Raw genomic sequence first — 16,876 nt, forward strand, 5'->3', positions numbered from 1 at the left:
AAGTGATAATCGGTTATTTCCTCAAATGAATAATGTTGAATGTTTTATATGTCATAATCTTGTACATGTAGCAGCAATATGCGGAAGTAGAATGGTTCAAGACCATCACATAGAAAGATCATCAGCTTCCGGGTACTTCAAGGGATATTGTTTTTAATGCAATATGTTTGGTCACAAAGCCATTGACTGCTATAGAATAAATATGAAATATGTAAGATGTTATGCATGTAACGAGTTTGGACATATAGCAAAGGAATGCAAGAGGAAATTGCGGGCACCATACCAAAAGGAGAAAACATCATCACACTCGAAGATATGGAAGAAGAAGGAAGTACAGTTAGCAAAATGTGGCATGGCACAGTGTACAGACATAACAGACTGTTAGGCCCCTATACTACTAGTGTAACCCCTTATTGTTATTACTATAACCCACTTATTATATTGATGTACCCATGAAGTGCCCATATTGTTACTATTATGCCACATAGAAGCCCACCATTGTTATTGTTGTGCCCTACAATATTATTGTTATGTAGGCTTTGATTGTATTGGGACCACTTAGACTCCTATATATAGAAAGGAGGTATATTCATTTGTATCATCCAAGAATTGTTCATTTATGTAATGTAAAGGAGGTTGCCCCCTCGAAGAGGCTGAATTCTAAGGCGTTGATCTATCTTTTCTATCTTTTCTTGAGCTGGTTTCATAACATTTGGTATCAGAGCTTTGGATTCTAGGGTTTCGCTGCTGCAAACAGGTCATCGTGGCATTTTCACTATAACTTTTTTTTTGTGACGTTTCAGAAGTCGCAAAAAAAACCCATTTGAGAAGAATTGACGCTGAACCTTGGGTCCAAATTTAAGATCTTTTTGCGTGACAGTTTCGGAGATATTATCTGCGGAAGTTGGTCTTTTTGCAGACTCCTGAATTACACTAAAAACAGGTGACCTGGGGAAAATCGTCATAACTTTCTTTCTGAGCATCGGTTTGAAATTTCGTCAGAAGGTACAGAAAGAGGACGGAATGTAGTTTCTGTTTATATATTTTTCAGAGTCAAAGGTTGAAACAGTGACACGTGGCACTTCATACAAGTTCGCTCTACTGAACTAGTCTATAATCAGGTCACTGCGGGAGATTGTGCATAACTTTTTCTTGGAGAATCCAATTTGGATCATACTTGTGGCATTGGAAAGAGCACACAGAGGGCTACTACAGGTTACAAGTTCAGAAATTAAAGATCCGAAAGTACAGAGTTACAGTCGTTTCAAGGTAGAGCTCCTAAAATCAAGAAAAAGCAAGATGAGGAAGTTTGATGGCAAGGATCCGGTAAATTGGATACTTCAGATGGAGCAATATTTTGATATACATGGTGTACAACTGTTACAAAAGGTATGTATTGCATCTTCATATTTAGAACCAGATCAATTTTTATGGTACAAAGGGCTTTGTTCTCGTAAAAAACTTGTTACGTGGTCAATTTTCACGGAGGAAATGATAGCACATTATGAGGATATAAAGAACAACACCTTCTTTAGAGCAACACCACAACAATTGGAAAGAGTAAAAGGGCTTTGTGACATAATGGAAAGCAAAATTATGGAAACCAGGAAGCATACCCCTCACAACTATAAAGATGGAAGTGTTGTTTCTCCCAGCCTTCCACAACCTACAAGGGTTACACCACAACAATTGGAAGAAAAAAGAGAAAAAGGGCTTTGTTACAATTGTGATAGCAAATGCACTAAAGGTCATAGGTGTGCTGAGAAGAAATTATTTTACATAGAATATGAAGAGGAGGAAGAAAAGGATCAAGAAACATCAAAAGAAGAGGATATACGTCAGGACACCACCCCAGAGAAAGAAGAAATGAATCAGACCATATGTTGTAAAGCATTGGAAAGAATTACCACTCCTCAAACTCTCAAGATAGAAGGACATATCAAGAAGAAAAAGGTGCAAGAAGTGAAAGATCACATCGAGAAAGAAGAAATGAATCCAACCATATCTTGTAATTCAATGGATGAAATTACCACTCCTCAAACTATCAAGATAGAAGGACACATCAAGAAGAAAAATGTTCAAGAAGTGAAAGATCACATCGAGCATCAAGAAATGAATCCGACCATATCTTGTAAAGGACTGGAAGAAATTACCGCTCCTCAAAAGATAGAAGGACATATCAAGAAGAAAAAGGTTCAAGTAGAGAAAGATCATATCGAGCATCAACAGCAAGTTCTCCAACTTTTAAAGGATAACGCCACTTCGGTGCAAAATCAAATGAAACAACAGGTAGATCAACATCGTAGTGAAAAATGTTTTGATGTGAGTGATTGGGTATTTTTACTGCTACATCTCAAGCAAGCTATTTATGAGAAGGAAATGTTGGCAATACTACATGCACTTAAAAAATGGCGACCTTACCGAATGGGAAGATGCTTCAAGGATGAGGATGTGGAAGCATTGTTTTGTGCTATTTATATTATTCAACCAAATTGGATAAACGAAGCAACGAATGAATGGAAGAAGAACGAAGAAGTATGGCCACTTATTCAAAAGTTGCAAAAGATCCCAATTCAAGCAATATTGCCAGAAATTGAAGAGGAAGAAAAAATCATATTGGAACCTGGAGCAGTCACAGAAACAAGAACCCGACAGCTACGAAATCGATCAATTTCAGAGTATCTCATCAAGTGGAAGAACTTACCCGCTGAATATTCCACATGGGAGGACAAGAATTTTATATAGAAGCATCAAGAACTACTCAAGCGTAGAGGACAACGCTTTTTGAAGGAGAGGGGCATGTTAGGCCCCTATACTACTAGTGTAACCCCTTATTGTTATTACTATAACCCACTTATTATATTGATGTACCCATGTAGTGCCCATATTGTTACTATTATGCCACATAGAAGCCCACCATTGTTATTGTTGTGCCCTACAATATTATTGTTATGTAGGCTTTGATTGTATTGGGACCACTTAGACTCCTATATATAGAAAGGAGGTATATTCATTTGTATCATCCAAGAATTGTTCATTTATGTAATGTAAAGGAGGTTGCCCCCTCGAAGAGGCTGAATTCTAAGGCGTTGATCTATCTTTTCTATCTTTTCTTGAGCTGGTTTCATAACACAGACTCAGGGGGAGATGAAAGTGTGAAACTTAAATGTTCTAAATCTCATACACAAGTTTCATGAAGACAAGTCACGTATATACGCGAGTTTGAAGCTGCACAGTCGCGTATATGTGGTTTGAGAAAAATGCAGTGGAACAAACTCAGAAAAATTGATTTGATATGATTCAAACAATTATCAGTTATCTTTTTTGTCAAAATGAGAGATGACTACAGTCTGTGGATGTTATTTAGAAGTGTTTTTGATCCTCACAAGTTGTTAATAACTTGATCTATATCTAATTTATGATGATACCTGCATACTTCTTATTGATTTATGCAATGATCAGATCTGACAGTGAACAGGTGAAACCTGTTCAGGGGGAGAACATTTATGCTTCTGAAGCATTATTGAAATTATGTTTAGAATTCTTTGGTACCTAATCAATGATGATTATGCTTATATGGCTAAATGATACATCTTGCTATGTTACGGTTATGATTTTCCCATGATAAAATCTCAAATGATACTTGGGATCGCATGTTTGGTATTCAGATGATTGTGAATGGTTTTATGATCCATATATAGTGATCTTAATAAGGACAAGGAGAAGTACAAAGATTGAGTACACAACTTCATTATTTGATGATGAGCCACTTATTTCTTTTATGTTGCTATCATCATGCCTTCAAATATGCATAACGTTCATATGGTGCGGCTATGATGCAGGATTCCTATAGTTCTTGGTTCTCACATGGTTGAGGAGTGTTGTTGTTGATGATATCAAGAAATCTTGACAAATGACCATGAGCTCATGATTTGCTAGATACATATTGATATCTCTTTGATGGATATACAGTATGATGGATACATGGATGATTACTTAAGTTGAATATTGTTGGTTGGCCAAGAGAATGGTGTTATTGCAAGTCGCATAAAGACATAGCTATTTGAAGACATGGATATGCGAAGAAATGGCTTACTTAGTCACATAATGACGATGAGTTCTTACCTTATGATGATAGGTTGATACTCTGTTAGGGTCCAACCCTAACCCCCTTATTTATTTAATAGGATCGAGTCATAGTTATAGTTAAGTAAACAGTCAATAAAGCCCATATTAATAATTGTAAGTGGTTAACCCGCATTTGATGAAGGGACCACAGTTAGTTGCAAATGGGCCATGATATTAGATAGATGGTATTAATAAGAACCATGGTATTGCCCCATGGTATTGCATGTATGAATCCTATATAAAGGATAGAGACTCCCCTCGAGGAGCATCGGTCTTATTTTGTAATTGAGCTCAGCCCTATTGGAGGTTGCCCCCTCGATGATGCAAGTGAACATTGCTTTCTGAATAATAAAATACTTGTTGTTATTTCTCATTGTTCTATGTCGAATGGCTTCACACACTTGGTCCAATCACAATGGATTTCCAGGAGTTATATATGAGCTTTAAGCAGAACAACCACACACATACCCTCCGCAGACTCCAGGCGGGAGCTCCCTCTATCATCAACTCACGTCGAATGGAAAAATTGTTAAAAAAGGGCCCCCATGGAGTTATATCCCAATTTAATGCCATCCAGGCCTTCGAACCCAATTCTCTTCATATTCATCCTAAGATGCAACAAATCTTAAACAACCATTTGTGAGTCTTTGACAAGCCTCATGAGCTTCCACCCTCGAGAGGGGAACATGATCATAGCATTTCTTTGGTCCCAGGGGCCCAACCACAAAATGTGCACCCATATAGATATCCGTTTGCCCAAAAGAATGAAATTGAAAAAATAATCAGGGAACTCTTGGAAGCAGGCGTCATTCATCCCAGCATTAGTCCTTATTCATCACCGGTGGTCATGGTGCTCAAGAAAGATGGGGAATGGTGTATGTGTCCAGACTTCAAGGCCCTCAATAAGTTGATGGTCAAAGATAAATTTCCCATCCCAGTTGTCAATGATTTGCTGGATGAACTAAATGGGGCTCAATTCTTTACTAAGCTCGACCTTCACTCGGGCTACCACTAAATTCGCATGAAAGAAGTAGACATTCCAAAGACTACTTTCCGAACTCATGAAGGCCATTATGAGTTCTTGGTCATGCCATTTGGTCTTTGTAATTCCCCATCCACTTTTTAAAGCCTTATGAACCACCTGCTCAAGCCATTTCTCAGAAAATTTGTCCTTGTTTTCTTTGATGACATCCTCATCTACAGTCGCACATGGGCCACACATATTTATCATGTAGATCTGCTCTTGCAACTGCTCCACAAGCATAAATTATTTGTCAAGATGTCTCCAAGTGCTCTTTTTGCATGGAAGAAGTTGAGTATTTGGGACACATTATGGGTTGTGAAGGTGTTAGGGTGGACCCAAAAAGATCCAGGCAATGCAGGATTGGCCTCAACCAAAGACCTTGAAGAGCTTAAGAGGATTTTTGGGTCTCACAGGCTACTATTGCAGATTTTTCCGAAATTATGGTCGCATTGCTAGGCCCATCACCCAACTCCTCACGAAAAATTCATTCCACTGGAATGATGAAGCACAACAGGCCTTTACAGCTCTCAAACATGTCGTTTGTTCCACTCCAGTCTTAGCACTACCCGACTTCACCAAATCTTTTGTGATTGAATGTGATGCTTCTGGTATGGGTATTGGGGCGATCTTAATCCAAGAAGGTCAACCCTTGGCCTTCACGAGCCAACAACTAAGTGGGAAAAATCAGGGACAATCTACCTATGAGAAGGAGATGATGGACATCTTACATGCAGTAGATACCTAGTGACCATACTTATTGGGGCGACATTTCCAAATCCGCACAGACCATCAAAGCCTTAAATATTTTTTGGAGCAACGCCTATCCTCACCACAACAAAATAAATGGCTCACCAAAATGTTGGGATATGATTATGAGATAATTTACAAGGAAGGGCATGAAATTATTGTAGCAGATGCGTTATACCACCAATTTGAGGAGGAAAGTACCTTGCAAGCAATTTCCCTTCCCATTCCAGAATGGATTGAAGAGGCTCGCAAGGAATGGCTTTCACATCCCTGGCTCTCCCAATTCATTAATCAATTACAGATGGATCCAAATTCCACAGCGGGCTACTCGTGGCAGGATGAGATTCTTCTCTACAAGGACAGAGTCGTAATATCACCAACATCCACCCTCAAAAGTCGCATTTTGGCGGAGTTGCACTCATCTCCCACTGCAAGACATTCAGGCTTTCAGAAGACGTATGCTCGCACTCGAAGATCATTTTTTTGGATAGGCATGAAAAAGGACATTCTTACTTTTGTAGCTGAATGCGACATCTGTTAGCGCCACAAAGGAGAAACAGTCAAATCCCCAGGCACATTACAGCCATTGCCCATCCCGACCTCAATCTGGATGGAGGTTTCTATGGATTTCATTACGGGTCTTCCAAAGTCAGGAAACAAGTCAGTCATCATGGTGGTTGTGGACAGACTTTCTAAGTATGATCATTTTTGCGCCCTACCCCACCCTTTTACACCAACTGTGGTCGCTCAATCTTTCATGGATCAGATCTTTAAATTGCATGGCATGCCCACTTCCATTGTGTCTGAACGTGACCCGATCTTCACCAGTAACTTTTGGCAGGAACTCTTCAGGCTACAAGGTACCCAACTACAACTCAGTACTTCCTATCATCCACAAATTGATGGTCAAACTGAAGCAGTCAACAAATGTCTAGACACCTACCTTAGGTGTTTCACTTCAGAAAAGCAACATCTTTCGGTATAGTGGTTACCTCTAGCCGAATGGTGGTATAACACCAACTATCATGCCACCACCAAAATGACTCCATATGAAGCAGTTTATGGTCAACTCCCTCCTTCTCCTACTTCTTATATCAAGGGATGCTCGAAGGTACAAGAAGTGGATCAACTTCTACAGAACCGCACAACCATGCTGGCCCACCTTAGAAAGAATCTTCATCAAGCCCAAAACCACATGAAGCAACAAGCAGATCAACATCACTCAGAACGCAAATTTCAAGAAGGGGATCAGGTATTTTTGAGGTTGCAACCATATAAGCAAACATCACTCAAAGACAAGGGTTGTCATAAATTATCTCCAAAATTCTATGGACCGTATCAAGTACTTCAGCGCATTGGAGAAGTCACCTACAAGCTAGCTTTGCCACCCACTACAAAAATCCATCCAGTCTTCCATGTCTCATGCCTCAAGAAAGTGATTGGGAACCATTGCAGAATTGAAACCAGTCTACCTGAAGTGGATGAAGAAGGGTCAATCTGGCTCCAACCTGAACAGGTTCTTGACACCCGAGAACGGCACCTGCGTGGCCGCACGATCAAGGAAGTCCTCGTCAAGTGAAAAGACATCTCTCCGGAACATGCAACCTGGGAACTAGACACTATCCTTCAACAGTTTCCATAGCTTCAGCCTTGAGGACAAGGTTATTCTTATGGGGGAGGACATGTGAGGGTCCAACCCTAACCCCCTTATTTATGTAATAAGATTGAGTCATAGTTATAGTTAAGTAAAGAGTCAATAAAGCCCATATTAATAATTGTAAGTGGTTAACCCGCATTTAATGAAGGGACCACAGTTAGTTGCAAATGGGCCATGGTATTAGATAAATGGTATTAATAAGAACCATGGTTTTTCCCCATGGTATTGCATGTATGAATCCTATATAAAGGATAGAGACTCCTCTCGAGGAGCATCGTGTCTTATTTTGTAATTGAGCCCTATTGGAGGTTGCCCCCTCGAAGAGGCAAGTGAACATTGCGTTCTGAATAATAAAATACTTGATGTTATTTCTCATTGTTCTAAGTTCTGGGTATATTTCTTCGCATATTTGGTATTTTGGTATCGTCTTGTAGGTTAAGAGCATAACATACTCACATATATTTATTATCATGGTTGATGCTTATTAGATGTGGGATGTTCCCTAGAGATGATACATGGTTGATATATTAAAGGTTCTTGTGGAAAGATCATGTAGTTCTTGATGATGATGTGAAAGATCATAATGTGATGACTATGGTGTTTTCACATATGATATGGTGTGAATGATTTTGTGTTGGAAGGAAACAAAGAGAGATGATCTTGATGAGATCAAGAGGATGAGTTGATATCTATATGCAGACATACTTTGTCATAGGTTGATGATATTTACACAATCATATCTTGGGAACTAAAGATGGATATATACAGGTTGTTAGTCTGGATGTTGTTGACAGATGCTTATGGAGCAAATCATGCTATTTGTTGATGTCTTTCATGGTCTTGTTTAGATATTTGGTCTATGTTATAAATATCATGTATATAATTCGATGTAAGGGCATATCAAGACCCATGATGTAATAATTTGTCTTTGTAGTCTTTTGTTGACTCCCTTTTGGTCATATGATGTAATTTGTACCCCCGCTATCCATGGGAAGGATGATGTAATAATTGCTATATTTCTGTCATCTATAAACAATTGGTATATCCCCACTTGGTTGGGTGGACGAGTCAAGTTTGGTATATCCCCACTTTGTTGGGAGAATGGATGTAATGAAACGCAGGGAAGTTTTAAGGAATCAATTCAGAAGGCAACTCTCTCAGATGAAAGATCTCAGTACAGCATGACAATAGCAAAGAATTGCAGCTCGGACTTCAAAGGATGAAGAAAGAGAGGTATACGTAGGTTCACCTTGACCAAGCAGTGTATACACACAGGTTAACAGAACAAAAGGACCGTCTAACGTACACACACACTTTCACAGAAGGAAAAGCGTGTATACCTTGGAAAACTAAGCTTTTGGTCCATGGTATTTTGATCGATGATATTGGTCCAAGGTATCAGGTTTGAGGTATTGACCTTAGGTATTTGGTCCAAGGCATTGGTCCTAAGTGGTTTTGGTCCATGGTATTGAGGAAGGCCTAAAACTATAAAAGGAGGATAAGATCATTAGGCTAGGTGTGCAAGTATTGAATATCTTCTGAAGTGTTAGATCATATATGCAAGTTATGAGCTTCTGATGTGTTGCTTGATCTGATCTAAGGATGCACCTATGTTGTTGATGATGGTTGATGGATCGGGATCATAAAGCCTTAAATGTAATACCATTATGTGGTTTGATCATGGACAATCTAGATCTGAATACTGATGCATGTTTTATTCTGTAAATGATATGATCTGGGTATGACTGCAATTTGGAATGTCTCTGATGTTTTAAGTTAGTACTTACAGATATGTACGTTGTTTCGCTTTGGTAAAAGCACGTGTACACACCGGTTCGACACATCGAAGTAGCATATACCTTATGAACTATGATGTTTGAAGTTACAGTTGGTTTTCGTTGTTGATGCAGAGTTCTGGGTTTTGCTTTATGCTCTGGTGACAGTGTTTATATTGATTGATTGTGATTTTCTTTAGTAGTGATGGATGAGATCTAATGATGGATCAGGAACATAATGACTTATCATTATGTGATCTAATGGGCTAGATCTGATTGCTAACACATGTTTTATCCTTTATATGTGATGATCTGGGTATGTCTGAAGTCAGGAAGTGCAAGTAAGTATTTACAGATCTATATGAAGTTGCATATACACACTAGTTTGGCTCTTCCAAGCTGCGTATACACTCTGATGCATGGTTTTTAGGTTACAGTTGGTTCTGAATGATGATTCAGTGTTTTGGGTTCAAATCTGTGTACTGGTTACAATGATCTATATGTTCCAGTTGATTGATTGAATTTGATTAAGTTTAAATGAATGCTTGATTCAGTTGTGCCAGAGGTTTAGTAAGTGTTTGATTGATTTGTGTCAGAGATTCATGGGTTGATTGATTCAGCTGTGGTTGATTCAAAGAATGATGATTGAGTTTCAGTGATTGGTTGATGCAGATGTATTTGTTAGTGGTGATTGATTTTGAGTTTCAATCTTGTTGATGGGTCCAGTATGAAAATTCGATGAAACGTGGCCTTCAGATTATGGTGTTGTGTTCCAGGAGTATCCAGTCTGAAAATTTATGAAACGTGGTCCCTAGAGGAAGAGAGAAGCTTGTAGCCTTCTGTAGTTCGGTGCCTACATACTAGTAAACATATCAGCTAGTACAAGGGCTAGGGGGTTGTAGCTCCCTTCCAGTAGAAGCTGGAGAACGAGAGAAGGTAGTAACCTTCTATAGGTAGAAGCCTGCGTACTGGTATGAGTCTGCACCAGTACAATGTTGTAAACATATTTTCTTATTATTAAAAGAAGACAGAGACGACAGCAGCAAGTGGTTTTCACCCACATTGGGTTTCCACCTTAAATCTTGGTGTTCATGTGTGTTGTTTATGTGTGATGGTTCTTTCTGTTATTAACTGCACATGGTTACTGTTTAATGTTTAATAAAGCACTGATGCACAAATTAAATATCAACATATGATGAATTAACTGAATCATTATTTTGTTGGATATATGCTCGTTTCCTTAAACACAGTTGTGTGCACACGCGGGTTACCTTCAGAAGTAGCGTATATGAATTTGAGTATGAAAAATAAAAAGATTATTGACTTGACTAATACTGATTCACTCCCTCCTCTAAGTATTATTTCCAACACAGACAACCATTCTTTAGAGGATGTAAGTCATGGCTCCTTTCAAATGGTTGGTTGCTTTGAATTTGATTTGACTAGATATGAACATCCTTCCCACTCCATGGAGACCAATAAATGTGTTCTTTTATTAGTCCCGTTGAGGCTACAAAAAATTTTCATATTGAGGAACCTCCTCAAGTAGGTTTTGGAGTGTCTAGGTCAGTTTCTCTATCAACAAAGAAATACTTGCACCCGATGACTTCTTTATACCAATATGTGTGTCTTGATATAAACCTCCAAACCATTTTTCCCTAAGTTCATATTAATAAGGGTTGGGCCTCAAATTCATAATCCTCCATGTGCATTTGGGACTTGTTGAAGCCTCAAAAATCGTTGCTACAACATGGGGTAAAACCACCTGGTCCGGACCTTGGTTGGCAGCTCCTTTTCCATTTGGTGTAGTGGCTCCGACTAGGGATAATTGGACCAGTTTCCCAAAAATATATTTTGATAGTGTTGATGGGGTGATACATGATGTAATGGGGGATGATTAAGCTAAGTTTAATCTAATCTAAACTATTTGAATACATGCATATGTCCGAGTTTAAACACTAGTAAACTATAACTATGCTCGGGAATAAAGTAAAGTATGCAATCTGCAATAATGTCCTATAGAAATTGGTAATAAAGATCATTCAACTGCAATAAGAAGTGAAATTGTTTAACAATAATCGTTTTGGATAAATAGTTAGCCAAAATGATTGTGAAAGATATATTGCAGATAGAATCGTTCATGTATTCAGCAGAAAATTAAAGCCAACACCATACGAAAGTGCAATAATGCTAACCAAATTCAAACTTTCATACATAAAACAATTGAAGAAAAGTTATTTCCTAACACAAATAAAACAGAATCACAAGATAAAAGTACCATATATGATAAGTTTTTCTCATGTGTTTCAACAATATCGACCTAATTTGAATAATGTTCCATTCATTCCACCAGAACCTCCTCAAAGGTACAGAAGTGCATGTTTTGAAGAATATTTCAGATAAAAATTTTGGACCTCTCTCTAAATGCATGAGAGGGGTTTAAATACTAAAACTATAGGTCCTAAAATAGATTATTACAAAAATAGTTGAGCAGGTTTAAATGACCTTCCTTAGACAATGCTAAACAAAAATAAAAATAAAACAAAGTTACTAACTCCTTTGCATTTTATCCTTAAGATCGCAGATATCTATCGTTGGTTTGAGTTGTGTCGGTTTTTCGATCACAAATTTCAACTGTGCAGTAAATATAGTGTTCGTCAGCGCTAGCACCATTTTTTGTGTGGAGGTAGTTAGGCATTTCAAGGTCATCCATTGGTTGTATGGTTTGACTAAGAATTGTTAGTATGATTCATAGTTCAACTTACTCATTTGTCTAATCACCTCATCTCTTTCCTTTGCTGCTTGTCTCCATTGCTACTCTAGTTGATTGGAATTTGAAAGAAATCCTGGTATAGATTCTGCAACTAGGTTGGCACCATGTAGATTTTCGTTAATTGATTCAATGATTTTGTTTGTTGTTGCTGCCACGACCGTTGTTGCCCTTTCTGCTTGCTTGAGCTTAGAATCCTAGTCTGCAAATAGAATTTCTTTATGTGATTCCTCTAGTTTTGGCAAATCAACCTTTCTACCATCTTCTGATTCTTACCAGGTGATAAAGTTAGAAATCCTTTTATGGAATTTTTCATACTCAAGTCTCATGTCGACGACTTGGCTTGTTAGTTTATCATTGATCTCTTAATAAGGATTTATTTGTGAGATTTTCTAGCACAGAACTTCCTTTTGTTGCATTAGTTGGGCGTTAAGGTTGAGTGCTTCTTTTACAAAATGATCAATTTGTGGTATATATTTATACTTCTCTGTCATAGCTTGAATTCATGCATCCTTTTCTGCTAGGCTGGCTTGATGTTGTATTTGCATCTTTTCAAACTCCTGTTGTATTTTGGCTATTTGTAACTCTGCTTTTTGGTTAGATTTTTCTTGTTCTAATTGTTGTTCCAACAGCAGGATATTTTGTTCATTTTCTCTTAGTAGCATTTGAACCTCTGTTGCTTTATCAATAGTCGTTGTAGCATAGGCTTCCACAAATTGCGACAGTCTCGTAAGGTTCTCAGATGGGTCCATGGGCGAATCTTTCCAGACAATGTACATTGGTTCATTGTCGGGAGTGGTAATAGTTGCAGCATCTAACTTTCCTTTCTTCCTCTGCCTTTTGATGACAGCTTTATGGGTAGGGATATAAAACACATCTAATGGAGGAATTTCCTCAATTCTCAAAATGATTTTAGAAGTAGGGGTGGTGTAGGTTTTAACCCCATACAGAAATTACCTGCATTTCAAGTCTAAAACCCAAAAGAGTATTCATCTGTATGTCAAGTCTGAAACCCAAAAGCAAATATTTGGTCATGTGAATTCTATCACCTTACAACCTTGGTCTCAAATGGATTTTTACTCTATTTTATAGAGACACCGTATAACCAGACAAAAATCCTTACCATCATTCAATCTCATTAAATAATGGAGTATACCTGGGACTGGGAGTGGGCATTTCAGTATGCAAACAATGACAATTTCCCATTTGTAATTGCACCAAATCTCATGGATTGACCACACCTTGGTCAATGACTCAACAACCAGAAATTTGATTTTTTTTTTTTTTTACATTACTTAACATGGAGAAATCCTTAGAGAATCGATCTTTGACCTATGAGTTATAGACTCACTTGACTATCTTTGTCAACACCATTTACAAGTTGAAGTTGTTACAAATACATTATGCAAAAAATGTATTTCCAATTGGGCGATATTAATTGTCTATTCCACGAGATGAGCACTATTACCATGTGTCTTGCATCTACTTCTCAATTTGATGAATTAAACTTAGATCCACGCTTCACATAGAACGAATCAACGCAACCATTTGTAATCATTCATTAAATTGTTAAAGAATTCATAAGAATTATGCTACTTATTCCCCTTGATCTCAACTCAATAGAACTTCCAAGAAGATCCTTAATCACAAAATACAATGCACATTGCACACAGTCACCTCTCACAAACTAGCCTAAATAATTGTTGTGCACATCGCACACGGTGATCCTGAGATTCGTCATCCTCTTCATATGCTTCTTGCTATTAATTTTGTTGCTTCCTTCTTAGTTCATCCTCAATATTTGATGCAGGAGCATCTAGGCCTAGCCAGCAATGTGATGGAGTGGTCACATGTTGTGGCTAATGAAAGGTTGGAGGAAGAATTGGTTATTTAAATTGTATTAATTTCAATTATGTAAGTGGTTAATTTGTTTCCTAATTCTGAATAGAATTGGGAATAAATGGAAAATCGATCCTCCCTACGTGGAGATCAAGCTAAGTAGTCTAGTTTGTTTAGATTATGATAGAATTTGAAATCTAAATGTATAATTTATTCCTTCAATTGTGAAGGAGATGGTTAGCTTACATATATGTGTTTCCTTTCTTTTCTGAAAGGAGGAGGCGAGACAGGAAGAGAGGATTGGAGAGCATTTGTAAGCCTACGGGCAGCGTAGGAAGAGAAGGCCACTAACTAGAATAATTAGGCCAGAGAGAGGGCAGAGAGCCTCAAAATGTAGTTTGTATTTATGTTTGTATCATAGAATTGATTTGAGTGTGGAACCATGTAATTGATGCACCTTTTTGAGCTAGAATTATTTACCTGTGAATTCTGGCCTAAGGCCGAAGACTCTATTATTTGTTTATTGTGGATAACCAGTGTTGTGAGCATAATTATATAATTGGCCCATGGAGGCCTTGAAGGCTTGTTTATTATCTATATGTGGATGCTCTTGATGCCAGTTGTGTTTTCATACTTTACAATGGAAACATTGTGCTGGCGAGTACATTTCGTTTTTCTGGTTTCGCAGGTAGAAAACCCAAATACACTAAGTATCGGGCGTAAAGCACAATTGAATTGAGAATTTGGATCTCAAATCCTTTAGACAGAGGTTTTGAGTGCTATCGGGTCCGTAGAAACCCAAATCACATCGCTTAGTGTATATACCTGGTTGTATCGCCGAATGCCATTTATATGGAGAAATCACGCTAAAACACTTAGTGGACTCAGCAAGGCGGACTTGAAAATTTATGCACGGAAGCTTTGATTCATATCGGGTCCGGACTCATAATCGCATCACACCATCGAAGCGGTGTATGTCAAAGGCCTAGACCCAACTTTTTGCGATTTCCAATTGCGACATATTGCATCGGGGTTTTGGAGTGGAGGTGGTATATTGTAAAGCGGCATATTGCGATCGCCGATAGCGATTAGCGATAATTGCATCAGACCTCCGCCAAAGGGATAGCGCCGATAGTGCAAACCATTGAGACTGTCGATCGCCGATTTAGCGATTGAACCTGAGCCGTCCGATCGACCAAATCTCGATCTACGGCAATACACATATGATTGTTGGAAAAGGCGTTAAAGCGTTGTTTTAACATTTTCAAGGGTATTTTGGTCCCGAAAGGGAAAAACATAGTTTTAAAGCTTTTTCAAAGGCTTTTCATTTCCGATAGGAAAAGGGATAATTGTTAAAGGAATAGGGGTGTTCAGCGGGGTGATTATTGGGTCATTTTTTATCCATTTGTGGTTTTAAGGCTAAATGCCTATAAAACGCTTCTGAATGCATATGTGTGAGTATGAAACTTTAAAGGGACATTAAGGGGAAAATGAGTCCGGATAAGGTATATTGGTTGTGGTAGCCTTAAGGTTGCGTCAATATTGACATTGTGCAAAGTTGTCTCTTCACATTAATCCAACTTCATGTCTATCATATAAGCAGCTGGACGTGGTGGCAAGATAGCATTCAATGTCTTACATTGTTCTGGGGAAAGCGCTCTAGAATCTGGAAACTCAACATTGAAATGAATGTACAGATGACCTTTCACGAAAGGCCTTTGATATTGAGGCATACCTTCATTTATTACTTTGTATTGACCAGGTTTGATTATCTCTCGTGGCCTTACATCAAGGCAAGTAAGGGGAAATTGGAATCCACACAGTAACTCTATCAAATTTAGTGTGTGCTCAACATAGATATCATCACCCTTTCATTTGAACTTAGAGTGGTCTTTCAATTGCAGTACAGAAACAATGTTCCCAGTTACAGTGTTCGACACCTCATCAACTTCACCCTGAAACACTATCCTTTGTCCATGCTGCATTCCTTTCTCAACATGTACCTCTAGTATTTTCTTGTCTTGAACAATTTTGTTCCATTTACACTACTAGTGACCACACTTATCCTTGTCACTGATTGTCTCGCCTGAGCCTCTACAATCAGGGAAGACATGTTGCATTTGTTGTATCATCCCAGGAACTAGTTGCCTAATAGAGACCTTCATACCAGAATCTTGGCATCTCATTATAGCAAAGCAATATATAACAGAATCTAATGCTAAAATTTGATGGATACAATATAGGGACAATTTACTCTTGGAAAGGCTTTAAACACACTATAATAGAATATTGGATATCAATTTCTTACACAACAAAAGTTCTACCAAGTTCTGATGAGTTGGGAAATGGGTAAACAATCAATCTTATAAGAAAGTTTGGTGAAAATTCTTGTCATAATGTTTTAAATGAGTGTGTGATATCGTTGGATTTCATTAGATTTTACATTCAAACCTAACAGGACACTTAATCTACTTGATTTCCAAACATTCAAAATTTGACCATTGCATTAACATGTTTAACTCCACTAAAACTTTTATTGGAAAGTGTGTTATAAATTTTCATTTAGGAAAGTTTAAACTACTGACTACCATACATCAACCAAAAGCACCAGATTTAGAGCATTTCCCCTTACACTTTTGTTGACGGTGGTGGACCCACAAACATTTCAAGGGATCTCCCCAGTAAGAAGTCCCAACTAGACCTAAGACCATTTGGAGGAGGAGTCCCAGCGGCGGGTAGTACAGTATTGCCTTGACTAAGGTTGCGCGCAGAGGTAAGTAAGATGTCCTTGTTGGAAGCAAGTGTGTGACCTTGCAGCAAGTCAGGGAGGTGTATGAAAGGCTCTAACACATGGAAGGGGGGAAGAGTGTGCCCCTTAGAAGCCTGTGATAACACGCAACAAGTTAGCGAACACACGTTGATAAGCCAAAGAAACT

At 38.2% G+C, this 16,876-nt stretch overlaps 1 pseudogene across 1 annotated transcript in view; it reads right to left on the reverse strand.

The window, feature by feature from the left end:
* Positions 1-13,774: 13,774 nt before the first annotated feature.
* The window catches only part of LOC149266408 (dnaJ protein homolog 2-like), a 37,560-nt pseudogene continuing 34,458 nt past the window's right edge, over positions 13,775-16,876 (reverse strand). The window contains exons 4-6 of the transcript XR_016255138.1: positions 16,549-16,573; positions 15,476-16,152; positions 13,775-13,894 (exon numbers count right to left, since the gene is read on the reverse strand). The product of XR_016255138.1 is annotated as a dnaJ protein homolog 2-like (transcript). The remainder of the gene's footprint in view (positions 13,895-15,475; positions 16,153-16,548; positions 16,574-16,876) is intronic.

This window comes from Pinus tabuliformis, chromosome 6 (assembly GCF_031772625.1).
Source record: "Pinus tabuliformis cultivar Carrire ecotype Pingquan chromosome 6, CPIR1, whole genome shotgun sequence".
Classification (NCBI taxonomy): domain Eukaryota; kingdom Viridiplantae; phylum Streptophyta; class Pinopsida; order Pinales; family Pinaceae; genus Pinus; species Pinus tabuliformis.